Here is a 23,097-nt window from a genome sequence, read left to right on the forward strand (position 1 = left end):
ACAAAGAGAGAGGAAGCACAGCTTTAATCCAGAACTGCACTCACACAGAACGAGTGGGAAAGAACATACTACAGAGCACACTAGTTTTAGAACTGAATGTTATGTTGTGTAAGCTTGAAAAAAAAATAGTCTGTTGTTGTCAGTGCACGTGAAATATTTTTATGCAGTAAAAAGAAATTATTCTGCAGTTTCGTATAACTGGAATCAGACGCCCGTCAGAGATGCGCAGGTACTACGTGTGGTATGCATGTGCGCGACTTTGTGTTGCTGTGGGCATAGCTTTTTTTTTTTTTCTATGCTCTGGCATTTGTGAAAATTGATTCGAAGGTGTCTGACCCATTCAAAAAGCCATGTCTTCAAATGCGCCAGCATTTGTGTATGTGAGGTACGAGGACATTAACAGCTGCGCGGTGGTGCCCGTAGCGGACATCAAGGACTTTGCGCTTGCTAATTCGACTGATTTCGGTCCTCGGACCTACTTGGCCAAATGGACCAATAGAGAAGGAGAAGCGGACTTTTACCCGGCCAGCATTCTTATGCTAGGAGGTAATCAACTGCACTCTTCCGTTTGGTGGCGAGTAGAGCTCATCTCTGTCTCTGTCTTAATTGCAGGGAGCCTTCGAAAATGACGTGTACGCTCCAATCAGGCCGAACCGCCACCCTTTTGTATATGCCTATTGTAACAAATGTCAAAAGTGTTGTCCACCAGTTACATGGCCTATCCTTCCCTGGAACTATAGCTTATACAAGTCGCGATTAATGATTGATGTCCAGCGTGCTTTATTTCATGCAGTTTGGGCCTCGCAGTTAAATGCATTGTAAGATGCCAGCAGCAAAATACGTGCGGGTTTTACGCAGTATGGGCATGAAAAAAGAGAAATTAGTATTGTGAGATGTGCACACACATTCTTTACTCAAGTAGATGTTGGAAGGAGGAAATAATTTTGCGGCTGTGTGCTGAAGTGAAACACAGTGTTAGGATGTTTTTAAGCATGCCTTTACAGAAATTCTACCATTCACATGCAGGAGAAAACGTTCTGCACGGCAGTATATTTTCTGTGTTACTGGTAATTCAATTGCATATAAGTGCATCGAAGTTTTTCTATTTATTGATACTGTGATCTTTTCACACAGCCTTAGCACATATGCAGAGTCTTATTTTTAACATCGGAGCTCCAGAGGCGCCAAAACCGCACTGCAGGTGATATTGCAGAAGCTTTTTGGTGAGCTGTTAATGCTTCAGAATCACCAGCTATCCCTAATCGACGCCTTAATTATCAATTGAGTCACTCGACGCTTCTGTTTGTTCTTGGTTCAGGTGATGCCGATATGGCTATATATCAAGTGTGTCGAAAGTACAGATCAAAACGGCGTATTTTGCAGATTCTGAGGTCAAAATCTTTGAGAAAATAAGAACAAGCCGCCTGCGGATTCAAAAGCGCCTACCGAGCAGCGACAGTGAGGAAGAGATGCAAGAGGTATAACTTGTTTTCCTACAATAATTTGTAGTGCTATTTGCTGCCTTGTGTCATGCTTGCTATTACTGTATTCGTTTCAGCCTTGGTGCTTCCATGTTTATTCTTCTGCATAGTGCACAGCACTGCCGAAAAAACAGAAGGAGGCAACTAATAAGGAGACCTGCTGGCTGTCCTTGAGAAAAAGATGAAAAAAATGGGAACTTCAAGAGATAGAGGTTCGAAGCTGCTTATGGATGAGCTTCAAGGAGCACGCACAAAAATGCAGCTCCAAGATAATCAGATAGAAAAATTGAAAGAACAGTTACTGGAACAACAGGAAAAAATTGACAAGATTACAAAGCTTAATAATTATGGGCTCCAAGAGACCATAACTGCCACAGTTTCAAGGCAAAATTTCAAGGCCACATAATCAGGGCAACATTGATGCAATGAAAAATACTGTCCTCACAACCTATTTTCACACAAGCTCCACGGACGCAAGGCCAGATCATTCGCTGTGCCCAAAAGGTGAAGAAAGCTGGTGTACTTACAACAAGGCCGTGGCAAATAAAGAATCCTCCACCTAAGCACCGATACACCCTGCCAGACTATGTTGCAGAGGCACTGTTGCCTATATATACGCGCCTCTCTGACGAGAAATTGCTTGAACGCTGCCAGAGAAGCAAAACGTCGAATTCAAATGAGTGCCTACAGTCGGTGATATGGTCACTCGTACCAAAAAACAGGCACCCCTCTCTTTATACTGTTGAGAGTATGATGGCAGAAGCTGTCACAAGGTTTAATGCTCGCAAAAGCATGCCAGTGAGGCCATCCTCAGGGAACTATGTGAACAAAAGCAGTGTGAGGCTCCAAAGATGCGCCGAGAGGGACGAGCGCCGGCAGGTAGCATCTGAAAGAAAGCATACAGATGCTGAAAACTTCTGGCAGGCAATGAAAAGAAAATGAGGGGAAGAGATTGATGGCGATTATGTGCCTGGAGGCTCCTAGCATAAGATCCATTGGACTACAAGTCTGAATTTACAGAAAATAAACTCTGGACTTGTTTCAAACTTCTTTCCTTGTTTTCTCAAAACTGACTTTTTAACCATGGCACATACTGTTGCCCAAAATATCTCCAGATGTGGTCGTCAGATTTGGACAATTCTTGTTGCGTTTTAAAGCTTATGAATTACTCTGCAATAAAATGAAAACAATGCAACATTCCTATTCTCAAATTTTATTAAAATGGGGGCTATATTTCAAAAAATAAAAATTTTTGAAACATGCATTTCACACGTCTGTAACTTTTATGTCAGTGAACCAAAAATAAAAATTATGATTATGACTGTACACTCTGGCTTTTGCACAACATATAGAGAGCAAATTTTAATAAATATTTTATGACGAACTTAATGAAACCATGGGCACAGTAATTAGTCATAAATTAATGAATATTTCAAAATCTAAAAACACAGGTAAAAATAGATTGCATATTTGTGATCACAACACAAAAATACGTTAGATATGTTAATTTCATCAATGTATGATAAAATTGTCAAAGTTAGTTTAAGGAGCAGTGTCTCCCCTTAAATCCTGAGTAAAAAAAAATTCCCCTTCGCTTTCAGTGATCTCAAGCAACATTCCAGGACACAGGCAGAGCACTTCACCATGGATGTCCCATTCAATGACTTGAAAAGGTTGCTGCAGACTCTACAGAAAAAAAAACAACGCTTTGCGACCCATTTTGCTCTTGAAGCCCACAGCTTCCTAAACAAGTGTTTTGAACGTGGTCACAGTGTAAAAAGTAGCTTAGGTGACTGAGCGGCGCGGGCTGGGTGCGAAGCGGAGAAGGCGCGGAGTTCTCCTTTCTCCACCCGTCAAGAGAGGGCGCTAGCAACTTGCGCCCGCTGAGACCCCCGCGCTCCCTCTTCATGCATGCCTACATCACCGGCTGGTTACCGCTGTCTTGCTGCCACATGGTTGCTGCACACCGTGTTTCAACGCATTTTTCACTTGGCCGTCAGGTACATCTCAGCCTTCGGACTGTTTCATGAGCCTGCATAACGGGAAAGTGCTTCGTACCGTTTTGCAACACTGGTTACAAGTCTTGCAAAGAAAAGTACTCGCTTTTCAAGCCGCCAACCGAAGAAGCAAGACTTGAAGTATGGAGACGGGCTATACCTCGCAAAGACCACACACTCCAAAGGACGGACCATGTTTGTGAGAAGCATTTCGCTTCTCATTCCATCCTGAAGACGTGGTCTGCGGAAATCGACGGTCATGTGTTGATGTCTGGAACAAGAAGAGCGGGCCTTTCAAAAGACGCTGTGCCGTCAATTTTCGAAGGCACTCCAAGCTACCTCTCGAAAAAGATTAAAAGCCCTCGAAAGCATGTGAAACGGCTAGCACTTCCTGTGGCTGCTTCTGTGAGGGACCGGGACAGTGACAGCAGCAGGATGCTGACATCAGCTAGCGACATAGATGTTTTTCCAGCGGACAGTATGGAAACATCTTCTGACGACAACGCTTGTGTTGCAAAATCCAGTGAGAATGATCCATCTCACTCATCGTTTGAGCAGCTTTTCAGTGCAGTATCTTGCATTAGCCTACCACAGCCTTCATGGGCAGCGCATCTCATCAATGTAGCTGAGAGCAAGGGACGTCGTGTTTATTGACGTTGCGGTAGTGCATAGGACAAGTGACGGATCGTCGGTACTGTTCAACAGGAAGGCGGTGCACATCAAAAGAGACATGACCGGGCAAGTCTACATATTCGACAAGTTGATCGACTCTACTGCAGTGGGCGTAAGCCCCTTCGCCACGTCACCCCTTGAAGTTCAAACCATGCTGAAAGTTGTTGACAACACAGAGGTGTGTGGGGGAGGACCTGGTTTGAAGGACTTCCCTGATGTGTCCCCTGAATGTGCTTTTGTGGACCCTCAAAAAAACTGGAGACACAAATGCCTTTTGGTGACATCTCAAGGTGCCATCTGTCGTCTCTGTTCTGGCCTTGCTGACACCCTAAGGATACATGCTGATCGCCGAGCTGCGCAAGCCAAGCAGGAAATACCTTTCAAGCGTTTCAGGTTGTCGGTGCGGCCTGTCCAGCAACAGAAGCTTTCTGCTTTGAGATGTGCAAGGTCAGTCCTTCAGCGTTCAAGAGCACGACTGGCAAAGCGCAACAAGCTTCTACTGGGGCAGTTGCAGGCGGCGATGAAGCAGCTAACAGATTTGCAGGAACAAGATATCAAGGAGAAACTGAAGGGACTTGATATACTGCCAGCACAGCTGCTTTTGTTAGAAGAATGTATAGCAGCGGCTAAGTGAGCATCAAAAACAAGCAGACGGTACACGGACGACTGGATCCTGTTGTGCCTCTTGCTGCATATACGGAGCCCGGCCACCTACTCTTTTTTTACGGAACAATGACATATTGCCTTTGCCGTGCGTCACCACCGTGAGAAAGTATATTAGCATGGTTGGCCAGAAGTGCGGTTTTGATAAGAACTTCTTCAAAGCCTTCAAGATAAAGGTTGCCGCAAAGACCGCGTTCCACCGGAGGGGAATCCTTATCTTGGATGAAATTCAAGTAAGAAAAGAAGTGGCCGTCAACTCGCAGACAATGACGTACACCGGTCTTGTTGATCATGGAGAAAAAAGTAATCAAAGCAATGAAATCGCAGATCAAGGCCTCGTCTTTGCTTTTGCACCGTTTGGTGAAACATACTTACAGCCAGTAGCCGTGTTTGCGTCGAAAGGACCAACAAAGGGGATGCTGCTTTCTCAACTCCTGATGCAGTGTATCGTACACCTAGAAAACGCCGGCTTGTTCGTCGACGGAGCAGTGTGCGATGGTGCATCCACCAACCGCACGATGTGGAAGCAGCTCGGTATCACTGGTTCTCTGGGTCACGTTCGTAATTCTTTCGAGCACCCAATGGACAGTTCTAGAAGTGTGTACGTACTGTCTGATACATCTCATCTTTTCAAGTGCATCAGAAACAGGCTACTAGACAAGAAGGTTCTCAAAAAAGACGGGAAGCTGATAAGGTGGTCCTGCTATGATGCCTTGTTCGTTGCAGACATCAAGAACAAAAACAGAGCTCAAGGTTTGCCCCAAAATAACATACAGCCACATAAACCCTCCCAAGATGCTGAGGATGACGGTAAAGCTTGCCACGCAGGTATTCAGCAAATCTGTGGCTAAAGGGATTCTTTCTTATGAGGCGTCTAATCAATGTGGAGCCAACGGTCGAAGTCACGCTTTTTTTAAATGACTTGTTTGACGCTTTAAACCGGCGCTTTCCGGCAGAAGGCTTAAAACTGGAATGCAAGGATTTTGGTGTCCTGGAATCTGCATCCGAGTGGCTGGACTCGTGGGAGCAACAGGTCGTGAGCAGTGAAATCCACAAGGACCTCTTTCTGACGCAGTCAACTGCCGAAGGCCTACGTTTAACATTAAAATCTGTGCAGGAGCTGTCAATTCACCTGCTCAAGAACTGCGGCTTCAAGTATGCATTGACGGCAAAGATGAACCAAGACCTGCTGGAGCGCTTCTTTGGCATAATCAGGCAAGCTGGTGGGCAGAATGAGCACGCGACGTTTCCCACCTTCCTACAGCTGTACCGCATGCTCAGGTTATATTCTTTGGTAAAACCACCGAAGTTTGGGAATTTTACGGTGCTTGATAAAAGGCAAGCAGCTGTTGTGACTTTGGCTGACATCAGAGAAATATATAAGGGCTCAGCTGCGCAACATGCGAGAAAGTTGCTTGAACTGAAGCAAAGACTTGACGGGCTCATCAATGATGGAAGCTGGGAGCGCGACGATGTCTTCGATTTCGACGACCCTGACACAGATGCAACTGTAGTTGACTGCATTGTCTACTACGTTACAGGGTTTGTGTCAAGAAAACTTTGCAATGGTACAACCTGCTCCATTTGCAAGGGTGCTTTTGAAGGACAGAACCGCATCCTGAGTCGCATCACGCCGTAGCGGCCGACTGCGAACACGAACAAGCTGTCATTCCAGGGTGTGCACTCGACTTGAAGCAAACAAGATGTAGGCTTGTTACTCTTCCCCTGCAGATATGACTGCGATTTCTTATTTGGGCTAAAATTTGCTTAAATGAGGCGATCACATTCCTCTTTATTTTCATATTATTCCAGAAACCACTGTTCAAACAGAGCTGACGAGCCACCAGCTAGAGGCACTGCAGGCCGACAACCAGCGCTTCAAACAAACATTTGACATCAGAGCTTCAAATCTTGAAGGACAAGAGCGCAGCCATCTCCGAGGCATCGCTGTGTCAAGATGCAGGAAAAGTGTCATTTTAAATAGGATTGTCTAAGTTTGTTACGCTTATTGCAGCTTTTGAATAGGTTCAAGTTTCTGCAAGGCCCACTCAACAGAATGGCTTAGAATAGTTTATTGAATTTGTTATTTTTATGATGAATTTAAAATGCAGCTTTCCCTTGCAGGATCCTGCGTACAGATTTGGAGTGTCATGCTCAACTGTAAGCTGAATACTTGAAAAATGGCTGCATGGGACATTCTCGCAATTGGAGTCACAGATTATAGGGGCATCACAGCAGCTGCTGCAGAGTACAAAGCCACACGCATTTTACGATTCTTTCGGAAGCAAAATAGCCATCGCCATTGACTGCTTTGAAGTAGAGACTGAACGGCCATCTGCCCTTGAGCCTAGGAGTGAGACTTGGTCACAGTAAAAAGGCAGTAACACTGCGAAAGACCTGGTAGGGATTGCTCCACAAGGTGTAATTACTTTCATTTCTGAAGGCTGGGGTGGAAGGGTCTCTGACAAGCACATAACTGAAAACTGCGCCATTCTTGACAATTTGACTCAAGGAGACGTTGTTCTAGCAGATAGAGGATGTGACATAGCAGACATATTGGGTTTGTACTGTGCAGAACTGCACATACCTGCTCTTACAAAGGGCAAGAAGCAGCTCTCAGCCATGGAAGTTGAAAGCACTCGAAGGCTGGCGAATGTTCGCATTCATGTCGAGCGTGTGATAGGCTTAGTTCGCAACAAGTTTGTAACCTTGAAGGATATTCAGCCAGTTAGCTTTGTGACAGCCAGGCATGCAGACAAGTTCACAACACTGGACAAGATAGTAGCAGTCTGCTGTGCTCTTACAAACTCGTGTCCGTCTGCGGTCCCCGCTAATTGAAAAGTCCAGGTTTTGATCAGGCATAACAGGTCAGTGCAGTAGCAAAACTTTGGAATATGCTGCTTTATGCTGTGTAGTGCTTCACTCCTTGAACTGGACAGGCTATCCTACACTGACCATAGTAGGTGTTAAGGGCACATTAGCATGAAAGTTACGCGCTGAGAGAGAGCACAGCTAATTTATATTTGGCGGTATATGATCTGTCTAGCACAAGATATAAAATGGTTTTGGTTTCGTGTAGTTTAACATCCCACCACAACTCAGGCTATGAGGGACGCGATAAATTGGGCTGGGGATGACTGACAGCGCTTGGATATCAAAGCACAAACAGGTTTTTATGCAAGTGACATACATATTGTGCATCTTGACGTACATCTAGAGACATGAGGCAGTCGACGACACCGGTGCACCCATTGTCCCCTAAAACCAGCGCCTTTATGTGACGGCAGGTACGTGCCTACTTTCTCAATGTGCAATATTTGATGCATGTAGTGCACAACATACATGCTTTCCTTTGGTTGCAGACAGCGTGAACGTTTGGCTGAATGTGCCGGCAGCCCCTGCCCCACCTACCACCGAGCCCGAGGAGTTGTGGCCTCGAGCCAAAGTTCTGTTCCTGATTGAAGAATACAAAAATTTCAAACAGACCCTTCTAAATGCCTAAAAACTAAAAGACAACTCTGGGAAAATTCGGCCGATTTGGAGAATTCAAAATTCGCACGCCAATTAACCTACTCGCAAATCGAAAACAAGTGGACGGGTCTTGAGAAAAAATATAAAACTGTGCGTCACCATAACAGCCGATCAGGGACGGGCCGGAGAACATGTGACCTTGAAGATTAGGTAGTATTTGTAGAGCACGATCTCGGTAGAGTCTATTGCATGGAAAACTTATTTCGTTTTCCTGATTATATGCACATGTGACGTTTGCCCCTGAAGCAGTTAAGTCATTCCACAAGCCAGTGAAAAATTTTGTGGCACTTTTTACTTTTTCAGTCGAGGTAAAATGTGAGACAGAACACCTGTACCAATTTTGGATGTCTTTTGTCTAAATAATGCAGTTCGTGTTGTAGTGTGAGGGTGTAATATATCACACAGCAATATTTGTATTATGCATGTCGTAGTTATGGGCTATGCATGTGTCTTGTTTTACTGAAGGTATGCGTGAAATAGCATGTTTGCAAAGAGCTGTATGCATATTACTTATAGACCTTATGCGAAACGCACTGCCATCTAGCGGTCGCCGCGCGCGATCCGCCATGTTGGAGGATAGCCGCCGGATTCACAGCACGTACAGGCACACGCTCGTCGCGCTCGAGTCTCACCGCCCTCAATATACTCACATATTGCTTATTGCCTTGCTGTACGCAGAAGGGTCACAAAAAGCCCAGGGAAAAAAGGCAAGAGCGCTTGATTTGAGCGCATTTCTATTTTTGGACTGCGATCCCCGACATCCGCGACACAAATGTTGCAGAACCGTCCCTACATGTCGAGACATCGCGCAACACATTTCGGTATCGCCATGTAGCAAATGAAATTAGAAATACGATTTGTAGGCAGGAAGAAAATGTCACACAAAAGCTGTTTTTCTGCTGCGATTGCCCGTGAAGTGCTGCGATTATCGGCCTCGCAAGAGAGTAATCGTGATCAGCTGTTCAGTGGTACGGGTCGCGCTTTGTGAGAAGAGAACCGTCGCTCCTAGCGTTATCCGCTGCAGCGGTTACACGCGTTAGTTTTTAGAGCGAATATTTGTTTCGACGGAAACACTAGCAAGGGTCAAGTGCCCGTGGCACAGAATGTTTGCGCTCTGCAAGTCAGTCGATCGTTTTTGTTAGACCAGGGAAAGGTGCCTATTTTGTGGAGCGACGGCTTGTATGCATGTAGCGATTTCACTGAACCGGCCGGTTTCCACGAAACCGTGTTTTGTGTAAAAGAAAAAAGAAAGGACCGTAAGGGCAGCCGCTCAAGCGGTACCATATAGTTCCAACTAGTAGCGGGAATGCATAACGCGTGTAGAATACTCCAAAAATCTCAGTGCACAACTGCTTGCTCGTCGTGGTAAAACCATAGACACTGCTGCATTCACGGACTACGTGTTTTTAACGGCGATAGTCCAAGAATGGCAAGCACTTGTGTAGTGGGGTCGTGCGGCGACCCAGGGGTCTATGTGCCCGGTAATAATAATAAAATGTTTTATCTCTCGGTCTAGGGCAGTAGGGCAAATTAGGGGCTCTAGAGCACTAGGGCAAACAAACAAATGCTGTATGAACTTTTCAAGGAAAATGAAAAGCGTCGCATGTTGAGAGGCCACTTTTTTCGACACTACCAACATGAGCGTGAAGTTTACTATATTTGCTTTCGGCGCCGACACAACACACAGAAAACGCAACCACAACAGCAATTCAAGCAGCATGCCCGTCCGCAAAAAGTATCGAACCAAATAAAAACTGACTCAAACTAGACCGAAATGCGCACATTTTTAGCCGTAAACGAAAATTACACTTTCTTCGAACATTTCTTGGTGTTCAGCGTCGGCAAACTGACATAGGACTCCGTGAAAAACTTGTAGCTCCGTACTCGGTGGCGTTCGGAAAGTGGTTTGGACGCGTAGTAAGTGTCTGCGAAGTCACTTAGAAACTCGGGCAGCAGAAACCCGTCGACTGACCATTCAGCCATGTTTACAGGCTCAAGTGACAGGAAAAAGATTTCGAGCCAGCACAGCAGTAAGAAAGCTAACGCAGGGCACGCCTAGATCCAGACAGCAGAGGCGGAACGAGCTTCTGTCATCCTCCAACATGGCGGATTTCCACTGGTTCTTCTTTTCTCCGATAGATGGCAGCAATTTTGCATAAGGTCTATTAGCTGTATGCACTTGTGCAAAGAACAAGCAATGGGTTTGTAACGTGCATGTGCCACAAGCCCACTCACACTGGTCGGTACCCGAGTTTTCATTCGGCACACCCTGTGGCACATAAACGCTCCGTTGCATCCGCACTTTTCAGCCGCGCTTTCCGCCTTTGCTCAAGCATGAAGAAATTCAGATCCGAACTAAAAATCGTGAGGAAGGACCTTTCCAACAACGGGTAACCTCAAAGTATGATAAGAACTGCAGAACGCCGCTGCTCACGTCAAAACATCGAAGCAACGGCCACCAAAAAAAGTAAGCGGGCAAGCATCCCCTACGCTCCAGGAGTCAACGAGGCCTTAGGCAGGGTCTTCAAGGACTACAAGGTCCATGTTGCCCACGTGCCACCAAGTAAACTGAAGCAAAAAATTTTCAGAGTGAAAGACCCGGTTGAACGAAGCAGATTTCCCCGAGTGGTATACATGATTCCCTGCAAAAACTGCAACGCTTCATACATCGGCGAATCAGGCAATTTCATTAGGCACTTGAAACAACATCAAAATGACGTTGACAAAGGCCACATGAAAGAAAATGCCTTGGCTGAACACTATCAAGCTGCATCACATACCATCGATTGGGACAACGCTTCGGTCATCGCGACGGAGAAGTATTTATCTTCCCGCCTACTTTTAGAATCGCGTCACATTCAAGCGACACCACGTTTTATACAGAACGCGGGGTAATCTTCCTGAGATATACGCATGCCAATTACGCCACCTGCACCGTACATACACCACCTTCGTCAATCCGCTGCATTGTGAACAAGGAACCCGTATGGGCCCCGAAACGTCAATTTGTTTAACCTTTTTTCTTTCTTGGCGAGTGTTTCTATTCTCTGCTGCTATGTTCCCTCCTCGCCAGACGGGATTCCGTCAAACCCTCGACTACTATGCATATTAATTGATGTCATATATGTGTCAAATGGATCCTACATTTTTTTGTTCTCAGGGAGCCCGCTGAAATTTTTTTAGAAAACCCATAGTACCAACCCGCCCTACCTGCTGGGGCCAGGATTGGTGCGGAGCACCCAAGAGTGAGTAAATTTTTTGTGTATTCGGCAATTGCGACAGAAAATTTACACGTACTGTAGCAACTGCATGCACAGCCCCTGCCAAAAGTAACTAGTCAATTGGGTTGCCTCTCAGCAATGTACTGGAGCCCTAGCTTATGGTACCACTACACATGAAAGGCCTCAAATAGTAAGCAATGGATCTCCTAACATATTGTCACAGATGGTCCTTAATCAAAAGGGCTAGGCACAGGCCGCAAACAGGGAAGCAGAGTCCCAGCTCCGAGAGCACGCGAGTCCCTCACTTCTTCGCCCTCTAGGCGCCGCCTGGGGACACCTGGAGGCATTATTCCCCCTCCCCCCAAAAAAGAAAGCAAAAACGTGGGCGCACTTTGAGTGAACGGGAGGAAGTAAGCAAGTGAACAAACGGTCACGTGCCGCTCAACGGCTGCAGGCACAAATAAAAAGAAAACGCTAAAGAGGCGGCACCCGTTACAGCGTAAAGTAAGGCTTCATGCGCAGTACGTGCACGACCTCAGGCTAAGGTCGACGGCGCGAGCTCGGCAGAGTGCCATCGGGGAGGACCTCATACGTCACATCCGTGATGCGGCGCAGCACTGTGTACGGTCCAAAGTAGCGGCTCAGGAGCTTCTCCGACTGGCCTGGGCGACGTACTGGGGTCCATACCCACACTTTGTCGTCGGGGGTAGTACTCTACGTGCCGATGTCGTTGGTTGTAGCGTTGTGCATCCGTGGCCTGCTGCCGTCGGATGTGCATACAGGCCAGTTGCCGGGCTTCCTCTGCGTGCTGAGTAAACTCCTTGGCATCTGACATGAGTGCTTGGTCAGCAGGGGTGCACGGAAGCATGGCGTCGAGCATTGTTTGCACGTCACGCCCGTAGACGGAGGCGAAACGGCGTAAACCGAGTCGATTCCTGAATCGCCGTGTTATAGGCAAACGTCACGTATGGGAGGATCTCGTCCCAGGTCCTGTGCTTTACGTCGACGTACATTGCGAGCATGTCCGCTAAGGTTTTGTTGAGGCGCTCCGTGAGCCCGTTTGACTGCGGGTGGTATGCAGTAGTCTTGCTGTAGGTTGTGTGACTCAGCTGAAACACCTCGTGCAGGAGCTGCGCTGTAAACGCAGTGTCCCTATCAGTGATTACAGAGGACGGGGCGCCGTGTCGTAAAACGATGTGGTGTTTGAAGAAATGCGCGATTTCAGATGATGTACTGCGCGGCACCGCCTTGGTTTCCGCATAGCGCATCAAATAATCAGTCGCAACTATGATCCACTTATTGCCAGAAGATGATACAGGGAATGGGCCCAGAAGATGAATGCCGACTTGGTCAAAAGGTGTGCGAGGTGGTTCAATTGGATGGAGCAAACCTGCAGGCTTTAGCGGTGGCGACTTACGACGCTGGCACTCACGGCAACCTCTGACGTAGCGGTGGATGGTCGCTGCAAGTTTAGGCCAACAATAGGCCTGACTCACTCGAGCGAGCGTGCGTGCAAATCCCAAGTGGCCAGAGGTGGGCTCATCATGATGCACGGAAAGGATGTCATCGCGGACGTCTGATGGCATGACTAGGAGGTAGGTCCGGTCACCGTTGCTTGATTTTTTCATGTAGAGTACGCCATTGCGAATGCAAAAAGAGGAAAAGTGGCAGGAAAAGTGTCGAGGTACGTTGGAAGCATGGCCCTCTAGTCCGAACTGCTGATCCGAACTGATGCCACTAAGTCCGAACTGCTGATCACGCCTAGGAAATGATTGTCATCCTCTGTGCTGTCATCAGCTTGCTCGACGGGTGCGCGCGAGAGCGTATCTGCATCTTCGTGTTTACGTCCGGACTTATAGGCAATTGCAAAATCAAATTCCTGAAGGCGAAGGCACCAGCGTGCTAGGCGGCCTGAGGGGTCCCGGAGATTGGTGAGCCAGCACAAGGAATGGTGGTCTGTGACAACTTTGAAATGGAGACCGTAGATATAAGGCCGAAATTTCATCGTGGCCCAGATAACAGCGAGGCACTCCTTTTCTGAGGTGGAGTAGTTTATTTCGGTGCACGAGAGTGTGCGACTCGCATACGCAATCACACGTTCTACGCCTTCTTGATGTTGAACGAGGACGGCACCAAGCCCAATATTGCTAGCGTCGGTGTGTATCTCGGTGGTAGCCTCCCCATCAAAGTGAGCAAGCACAGGGGTAGTGTGCAGCCGTCGTCGCAGCTCTGTGAAAGCAGCCTGTTGCGCGGCAGTCCAGACGAACAGTGTGTCTTTCCGCATTAAACGGGTCAGTGGTTCAGCGATGTTGGAGAAGTCTGCGATGAAACGGCGGTAGTAGGCGCACAAACCCAAGAAGCGCTTGAGCGCTTTCCTTGTAGTAGGACGGGGAAAGTCGGCTACAGCGGCAGTTTTCTCGGGATCAGGTCTTACACCGTCGGCGCTCACAACATGGCCGAGAAACTTGAGCTCTTTGTAACCAAAGTGGCACTTCTAGGGTTTAAGGGTCAAGTCGGCCGATCGCAGGGCATCCAGCACGGTCCAAAGGCGTTCAAGGTGTTGGTCGAAGGTTTCTGAAAACACCACCACGTCATCTAAGTAAACTAAACAGGTTTGCCATTTGAGGTCAGCCAGGACAGTGCCATCATGCGCTGAAACGTCGCCGGCGCTGAACAAAGGCCGAAGGGCAACACCTTAAATTCATATAGGTCGTGGGGTGTGACGAATGCAGTTTTTTCGCGGTCTCGTTCATCAACCTCAATCTGCCAATATCCGCTCTTTAGGTCGATCGACGAAAAATACTTGGCGCGGCGAAGTCTGTCGAGTGAGCCGTCGATGCGAGGCAGCGGGTAGACGTCCTTTTTCGTTACGGCGTTCAGCTTACGATAATCAACGCAAAAGCGCAATGTCCCATCCTTCTTCTTTACCAGAACAACAGGCGACGACCACGGGCTCTTAGAAGGCTAAATAATGCCGTCTGTAAGCATCTCCTTTACCTGCGTTTGGATGGCGTCGCGTTCCTTCAGGGAAATGCGGTACGGCTGCTGTCGTATGGGGCGAGCATCATCGGAAGTGATGATTCTATGCTTCGTGACCGCCGTCTGCCGCACTTTCGAGGAGGATGCGAAGCAGGTTTTGTATTGGAGCAGTAGGGCACGTTATGTCGTGCTGTTGAGTCGCTGAGAGACCGGAGCTAATATTGATACGATCCAGGGACGTGTCCGGATGTACCATGGCCTCAGACGCAAAGCACTCAGTAACATTGGCCAATTGGTCGGCCCACCCGATGGCAGTAGCTCGGAAAAGGCTACGAGGTTCATCCGTAAAATTGGTAATCAGGAGCTCCGACCGACCGTTATGGATGTGGACAAGGCTTCGGGCCGAGCAAATACCGTGTGTCAACAGCAAGGAAAGGTTGCCCTCGGCGACTGCAGGTCCATCACGTAGCCCATCATCGCATTCGACGCTTGCAAAAACACTGGCGCGCGGCGGGATCAAAACAGTCTAAGTGGAAATACGAAGGGCGGAGCTGCGTTGGCAAACGCCGGAGGAGTCGTCGGCTTTCGCTGGAGAAAACGTAACAGTTCTGTTCCGCAGGTCGATAATGGCACCATTCTCACGGAGAAAATCTACGCCCAAAATAAAGTCAAGAGAACAGTTGCCGAGCACCAGGCAGCTAACTATGAACGTCGAGTCGATCTTGAACCTAGCCGTGCACTGTCCTAGCGGAGTAACAATATGGCCCCCCGCCTTCCGGATCTGCATGCCAGAGCAGGGAGTCGTGACTTTCTTGAGAAGCGCTGCCAGTTTGCCACTAATAATTGAAAACTCTGCTCCTGTGTCCAGCAATGCGCTAATGCTGTGACCGTCGAGAAGCACGGGTATGTCGAGTGAGAATCCCTCCTTTAGAAATGGACGGACCGTTTCCTGGCGGATTTTATTGGCTGCAGCACGACCGGAGCCCAATACACACTGCGTGCCTTGCAGAAGCTACCCTTGACTCTTGCGGAGTGCTGAGACTACCATGGCCTCCAAGTGGTGTCGACCTCAATCCAGTTGAGAATATGTGGGGCCTGATGAAAAGGCGCCTCAGTGCTCAAAGTCGCCGCATTGCCAATGCAGACGCTCTTTGGAGAAAGATTCAAGTGGCCCGGAACGCGCTGCGCGCAGACACGGACACTGTTCCTTCTCTGTACGCATCCATTCCGCACAGAATTACCAAAGTTATAGCTGCAGAGGGCCACTACACAGGTCACTAATTTTGTTGCCTTTTGTGGGGACGCCTTCATCCCCTGCGTTCGCTTTCCCTCAACTCACTTGTTCCCTGTGCTTAGCTTCCCCGCAACGCACTCCCTTTAGTGGAGTTACTTCTAACTAACAGGGGAGGGCGCTTGCGTCGCAGCGACACCAGGACCACGGATGGCGTTTCGCTGCGCGCTCGCGGGGAGCGACGGGGTCTCTTCTGCTCGGCACCGGGATGGCGTGTGGACGTTCACGCGCAAAGCTCCGCTCTTCGCCGCGGGTGACCTCGTGTGGAAACATATTCCCCTCAGCTCGCCCCGTCCGGCCTCGGAGATATTCCCTCTGCCCTACCGTGGGCAAACGTTCGCTCGTAACCGTGCTGGTGAGTCGGACATCCTAAATTCCTCAGTGTATTTTGTTGCTAGCTGGCGTTATTGTTGTTATAGCAATAAATGCCTTGTTTGTGTCCGCCAGTGTGTCGTTCCTTTGTTCCCGCAGAGCAAGGCTCGCCGTGGTCGCCGTGCGCTCGGTAGCGCTCGGTATCGCATGCGACCACGGGGTGGGGTCCACGCGGCTTCGAACTGTGTCAGCCGCGCTTAAGCGGGGAGAACGGATTTATCTCCCCATTTATAAACCCCACACTTTATGCTCTTTTGTTTGTGTTTGTCTAGGCAAAGCAACTCATTCTGAATACATCTTTTCCACTGCCATCAATTGCATGCTTCTTTTTCCCACCAGGAAGGAGCTTGGTATAGCCTAATGCTCAAAATGAATCATTGGCACGTTATTTAGAGCAGTTCACACCGGCGCCACCATGGAGGTTTGGAGGCGTACACATTCTACACTTAAGCATTACCACAGGACAAATTATGGTAACATTTTCTCCGAGCGGAATACAAGAACCAATGCGCCGTGGGATAAGAGAAATGACTAAATAAAAATATGACCGTTCAGTGCAGACAACCTCCACAGAAGTCCTTATAAATGGAGCGAAACTTCATATCACGTTTATATAAAAGATCATCAATTCGTATTAGATTTCTCATGCGTCAACGCGAAGGTATTCACCCCAGTGGACAGAGTGTAGTCATAAAATAGACTAGACAAACCTATAGAATTTTTTTCATTTCTTTGTAGCAACATGCATTGCAGAAATAGAGACAAACTTAGCTCCCAAAGCTAGCTTCCTTTAAATGACCGCAGGTGCAATTATATAAAGGCTACTCATTAAGGTCAAGTTGCATATTCCCTTGCATATGCAGGTATAACACATCCCACATCGAGACTCGAAACATCGTTAAGCGGGCCCTTGGTGTTTACAAGCCTTGTTTGGACGTAGGGCTGCAAACCCACCCCTTCCAAAAAAAAGAAACACCATCGCAGCATGTGCAGCCTAGCAGAATTTGGTCTGCTTTTTGAATTTGGTCTTAGCGGCTCTGAATTTGGTTGAATAGTGGTCTGAATTTGGTCTTAGCGGCTCGGTTGCAGCTCGATCACGATGACCAGCGCTGTTCGACCACCTCATGCACTTTTAGGCATGAGGTGGTTACGCAGCCTGGCTTATTTCGGCCCGTTCCTTTTCGTGATTAAGGTGAAGAAAACAAAATGAACCCTCAAAAAAAGCTGCTGGCCAAATGCCTATGCCTGACGGCAGTCTTCAATTGACCATGGTGGGGCATCTGGCAGACAGCTTTCAAGGCGACGTGATGCAGGAGTTACCTATGAAGGCAACGGTACCAGCGGTTAGACAAGTTGCTGGACATTTTGCTACAGTACACCATTGCAGGCTAATGGTTGGTTTATGGTTTGGTTTATGGGGTTTAACGTCCCAAAGCGACTAAGGCTATGAGAGACGCCGTAGTGAAGGGCTCCGGAAATTTCGACCACCTGGGGTTCTTTAACGTGCACTGACATCGCACAGTACACGGGCCTCTAGAATTTCTCCTCCAAAGAAATTCCAGCCGCCGCGGCCGGGATCGAACCCGCGTCTTTCGGGTCAGCAGCCGAGCACCATAACCGCTGAGCCACCGCGGCGGCCGTTCATTGCAGGCTAATGAAGCAGCTTGTTTAACAGGAGAGGGCCAGGGCAAATCACTACCGCACTGCACACTTGTCGTTATCTCAAAATGTGGTGCAAGCAAAGCACCTAATGGTTGCTGGTTTGTGCAGTCGAAATCCTTGCAACAATTGCAGCACTGAGTAGTAAAGGGGAGCTCACCAAGCAAAAATTCCAGGAACAGCTGCAACATATGTTTCCACACCTTGCAATGTTCATGCTTGCACTACAAGTGGCACTGAAGATTGTGCAAGCACATTCATGCAGTTGCACAAGAAAATCAAGCTTTCAGGACCCAGGTGAAGACTTAGTGTTGCCTTCAACTTCTGCACAGAACAGTTCATTTCCACTGCATGAGGCTCAGCCACTTCTTGATAGCGTCCAGGCTGGTATGATCACATCGCCACAAAATTCCAATAGCGCGGACATTCGACCACTAGCTGCAGCGATTGTACAAGTCTTCATGAACAAACAAGACTGTGTTGATTCGGCAATGAGAGAATTGGTGAAAAAGAAACTTCGCGAAGTCAACAAGCTAGCAAAGTGACTCCCAGATTGTGACGTAGTGCAAGTCATGCACACGCGCCTAGCCGCACAGAAGCCGCCCCCATTTCTGTTATCTAACCGCTTGCCTATATAACCGCTCGCCTTCTTGAATAAAGCGTCACTCATGCACCATGCTTCGTCGTGTCCACATGGTGTCAGAAGTGGCCGGTTAGCGACCGTGCAACGCAACCGGGCAACATAACCGACGGCAGAAGCACAGCAATCCGGGAGGCCCGGGTAATTGCATCGGACCAGAGCCATGACAGACGCCGAGCAGCACGTCCCCCAGCCTACCGCCCCCGTCACTTCGCTGCTGCCACCACCGAAGGCCGTGGATACAACGGGAGATGTCTGGCATAGCTGGGAAGCATGGAGGCAAGAGTTCGAGCTCTTCTCAACTGCAACCTACCTGGACCAACAACCGAAAGAGGTACAGGCAGCAACTTTTCTCATCAGTATTGGAGAAGACGCACGCAAAACGTACAGCACTTTCGTATTTGATGCTGGAGAGGATAAAAGCGACATTGCTGTACTGAAGCGAAAGTTTGAAGCGTTCTACAAACCAGCACTAAACCTAGCTTATCACGAGTTTCGATTTGGAAAGTGTGACCAGAAGGAAGACGAACATTTTAACGATTGGTTAACGGAGCTGCGTGTACTAGCAAAAAGCTGTGAATTCGGCGAGCTGGAAGAACGCATGCTAAGAAGCAGAATCATTCTGGGAATGAGAGACAAGAAACTTCAAGAAACGCTTCTTTCAGAAAATGCTTCCTTGGCCAAAACTGTTGAAATGTGTCGAGCTCGGGAACACGGCAAAGTGCAAAGTGAAGAAATATACTCCAGCAAGAACCGTCAAGTGGAGGTCAATGCAGTCCTCCAAATGAAAAGTCGCTGTAACAAATGTGCTCGTGTTCACAACAGTGCAACATGCCCTGCAAAGGGACGCACGTGATTAAAATGTGGCAAAAGAAATCATTTTGCAGCTGCGTGCAAAACGAAAAACCTCTGCGTGAAAGCGCAAAAAGTGGCTTCACTAGAAGCAAATTCAGACGGACAGACAGATAATTTCTGGTTGGAAACTTTATCGCCAAGCAGCAAGAAAGATGACCGCTGGACTGCAATCGTGAAAATAGAAGAAACGCCAGTTGCCTGCAAGCTTGATACAGGAGCCAATTGCTCGGTCATATCACGCAGCCAGCTGCAGAAGATAACTCAAAAGCAACCCAAAAACTGCGCTGTCATGCTGAACACATTTTTTGGCTTTCAGAAAAAAGCAACGAAACGTAGTCACCTTCATGTGACCGGACCCGAGGAAACATTTGAAACGATATTCTTCGTAATGGAAGACGACATAACCGTGACTCTTAGCGGCTCGGTTGCCGAGAAGCTAGGCTTGATTCGCCGAATTGCTTCACTGGAGCACAAAGAGCTGTACAACGTAGGCAAGCCGTATGAAGACGTCTTCTCCGGATTAGGCGAGTTCAGGGGTGTCGTCTACCACCTGAAGCTCAAGCAAGGTTCTCAAGGAGTGGTCAAAGCAGCACGCCGGATTCCGTTTGCAGTCGAGGACAGAGTAAAGGCGGAACTGGACTGCATGGAAGCAGCCGGAGTAGTTTCCAAGGTGACCGAGCTAACCGAATGGTCCAGCCACATGGTTACCGTCATAAAGAACGACAAGGTACGCATATGTCTCGATCCATCTGATTTGAACAAAGTGCTGCTGAGGGAACATTATCCTATGCCAACGCTAGAAGACATTGCACCGTCTCTGTGTGGAGCACAATACTTTTCGACTTTGGATGCCGCTACGGGATTTTGGCAGATAAAACTGGATGAGGAAAGCTCCAAAATTTGCACAATGAGCACTCCGTACGGTCGTTACAGGTTCCTACGTATGCCTTTCGGCATTTCTTCGGCTCCGGAAATATTTCAGCGTGCCATGCACAAAGTACTAGAAGGTCTCACTGGCACAGCAGTCGTAATGGACGACATTCTAGTCTGGGGTGGCACTAAAGAAGAGCATGACGCAAATCTTGTCAATGTGCTGACAAGATGTCAAGAGCACAACTTGAAACTGAACAAAAAAAAGTAACTTCTTGCATGAATCTGTCAAGTACCTAGGCCACGTGTTGACGCGCGACGGGTTGAGCCTGGATCCAGGGAGACTGGAAGATATTTTCCACGTGCAGGCCCCTTGCAACCGGAAAGAGCTACAGACATTCTTGGGTATGGTGAACTTCGTTTCCCGCTTCATTCCTAATATGTTAACACTCACAGCATCGTTCCGAGAACTTTTGAAAAAGAATGCCGCATGGGTTTGGGAAGACAGACATCAAAAGAGCTTTGAAGCAGTGCGCGAAGCACTAGCAACGGCTCCCATATTGGCATATTACCAGAAGGGCAAGCCAATCACCCTATCTGTAGACGCCAGCCAACACGGAATCGGCGCTGTGATAATGCAGGATGGACACCCCTTAGCTTACTCATCTCGCTCGCTGACAGAAGCGTAGCAAAGGTACACGCAGATAGAGAAAGAGATGCTAGCAATCGTCCACGGCTGTGAAAAATTCAAAGACTACATTTTTGGACAGCCAGAAGTCATCGTGGAATCTGATCACAAGCCGCTCGAAATGATTTTCAAGAAGCCATTATGCCAGTGCCCTCTTAGCCTGCAGCGTATGCGTCTAAACCCACAAAAATACCTTATAAATGTCAAGTACACTCCGGGAAAACAACTGTTCATCGCTGACGTGTTATCACGTTTTCCTAATAAAGCACAGCTCGTAGAACAGTGCACGCATTTCCACGTTAACACTATCGCTTGTCTTCAAGCTTTAGACAGGTGCCTGGAACAAGTTCTGCGCGAGATGGACCATGACCCAAGCATGGTGAAACTTCGACAGTATGCAAGCACAGCGTGGCCCATTGACAAGGCTGACGTCACTCCCGAGCTAGGCAGCTACTGGAGCTTCCGCGACGGGCTGCATACTGAATCCGGCCTTGTGTTCGGGAGCAATCGCCTTATCATTCCTGCCAGACTGCGCAGTGAGGTACTGGCTTCTCTTCATGCTGCGCACACAGGAGCAGAAAAAATGAAGGCACGCGCCCGAACCGTTGTCTTCTGGCCAAGTATAAACAGCGATATTGAGGAAGTCGCTCAACGCTGTCAAACATGCCAAAAGTACAAATCAAGAAATGCGCGACTACCGCTGTTAAGTCACGAGATACCAACTCTGCCCTGGGAGTCAGTAGGAGCTGATATCTGTCATCACGACGGTGCCGAGTACTTAATTGTTGTTGACTTCTACTCTTTCCTTTTTGAAATCAGGCTTGTGCAAGCGCCGTCAGCTAACAAGGTTATTGCAGCATGCAATGACATCTTCGCAACACATGGCTTCCCAAGGCGACTTTGCACAGACAACGGACCACCCTTCAGTAGCCAACAGTTCAAGGATTACGCCGATAAGATTGGCCTGCAACACGTCCGGTCTAGTCCGTACTATCCCCGCTCGAATGGAATGGCAGAAAGAGCAGTACAGGAAGCTAAGAAGCTGTTAAGGCGGTTCCGTTTCGGCAGCACTGAATTTTGTGCCGCATTGCTTCAGTGCCGAAATTCACCTCGGGACTCTTCTCTGAAGTCCCCTGTGCAGAGGCTCATGGGTTGACAGACAAGAACGCTGCTTCCTGTACCAACCAGCCACCTACAGCCACAAACAATGCCACCGAAGACCGTGCGACGAAGGCTAGAAGACATTAAGAGCAAGCAACGCTGCTTCTACAACAGAGGTACACTGCCTCTTCCAGAGCTTCGCACTGGCTCGACCGCAACTATGTACAACGCGCCCTCAAGATCATGCTCCCCTGTCACGGTCGTAAGGCGGGCTGAGACTCCTCGTGCCTACATCATCAAAACGGAAGAGGGTCAACAGTTTCAGCGCACAACACAACACCTCAATCCGGCTCCTCCTCCCTCGTATCCAGACCACGAGACACCCGCGCCACTGCCAGCTGTGCAAGCCCAAGACACTACAGGGACATCAGAATCTACACAACTCCGCAGGAGTGAACGGAAGCGCCAACCGCCACGAAGATATCCGGCGCCAGAGTTATAAAACTCTGCTTGTTTCAACGATAAAAAAAAAAGAGGGGAGATGTGACGTAGTGCAAGTCATGCACACGCGCCTAGCCGGACAGAAGCCGCCCCCATTTCTGTTATCTAACCGCTCGCATATATAACCGCTCGCCTTCTTGAATAAAGCGTCATTCATGCACCATGCTTCGTCGTGTCCACACAGATAAGCAGCCATCAGTACTGAAGACCACTGTTAGCAATGAAAATCCAGGAAATGAGCCCGAGATTATTCGCCATAAAGCCCCAAACCTCTGCTTCCACTGCGTCTGCACGTGTTCCAGCTCCTATGCCTCTGCAGCAAGACTATTTAAAACAACTGCAGCAGGACGATTTGTAGGCGCGTGTCAGTACTACAGACAATCACCATTAATATTAGCATTGTTGCAACAAGGTGTACAGCAAGCTCATAGTCGTCATAACTCTGGTGCAATTATCAGACACAGTGCAAGATATGACATTTTGGCTTACATCGCGCCTCATTTTAAAGGAAATTTTATCAGAGGAAAAAATGTTTGAAATTTTTTTTAACTATACGGAGTCAAGCAGCGAGTATAC

General features: G+C 48.2%; 3 pseudogenes; 2 read left to right on the plus strand and 1 right to left on the minus strand.

Moving 5' to 3' along the window:
* Positions 1–350: 350 nt before the first annotated feature.
* LOC149333807 (uncharacterized) lies at positions 351–6,452 on the plus strand (annotated as a pseudogene).
* Positions 6,453–10,575: 4,123 nt separating this feature from the next.
* LOC149333808 (uncharacterized) lies at positions 10,576–16,624 on the minus strand (annotated as a pseudogene).
* Positions 16,625–18,757: 2,133 nt separating this feature from the next.
* On the plus strand, positions 18,758–22,522 carry LOC149333809 (uncharacterized; annotated as a pseudogene).
* Positions 22,523–23,097: the final 575 nt, after the last annotated feature.

This window comes from Amblyomma mixtum, chromosome 8 (genome assembly GCF_055824585.1).
Source record: "Amblyomma mixtum isolate Tamu chromosome 8, ASM5582458v1, whole genome shotgun sequence".
In the NCBI taxonomy this organism is placed as follows: domain Eukaryota; kingdom Metazoa; phylum Arthropoda; class Arachnida; order Ixodida; family Ixodidae; genus Amblyomma; species Amblyomma mixtum.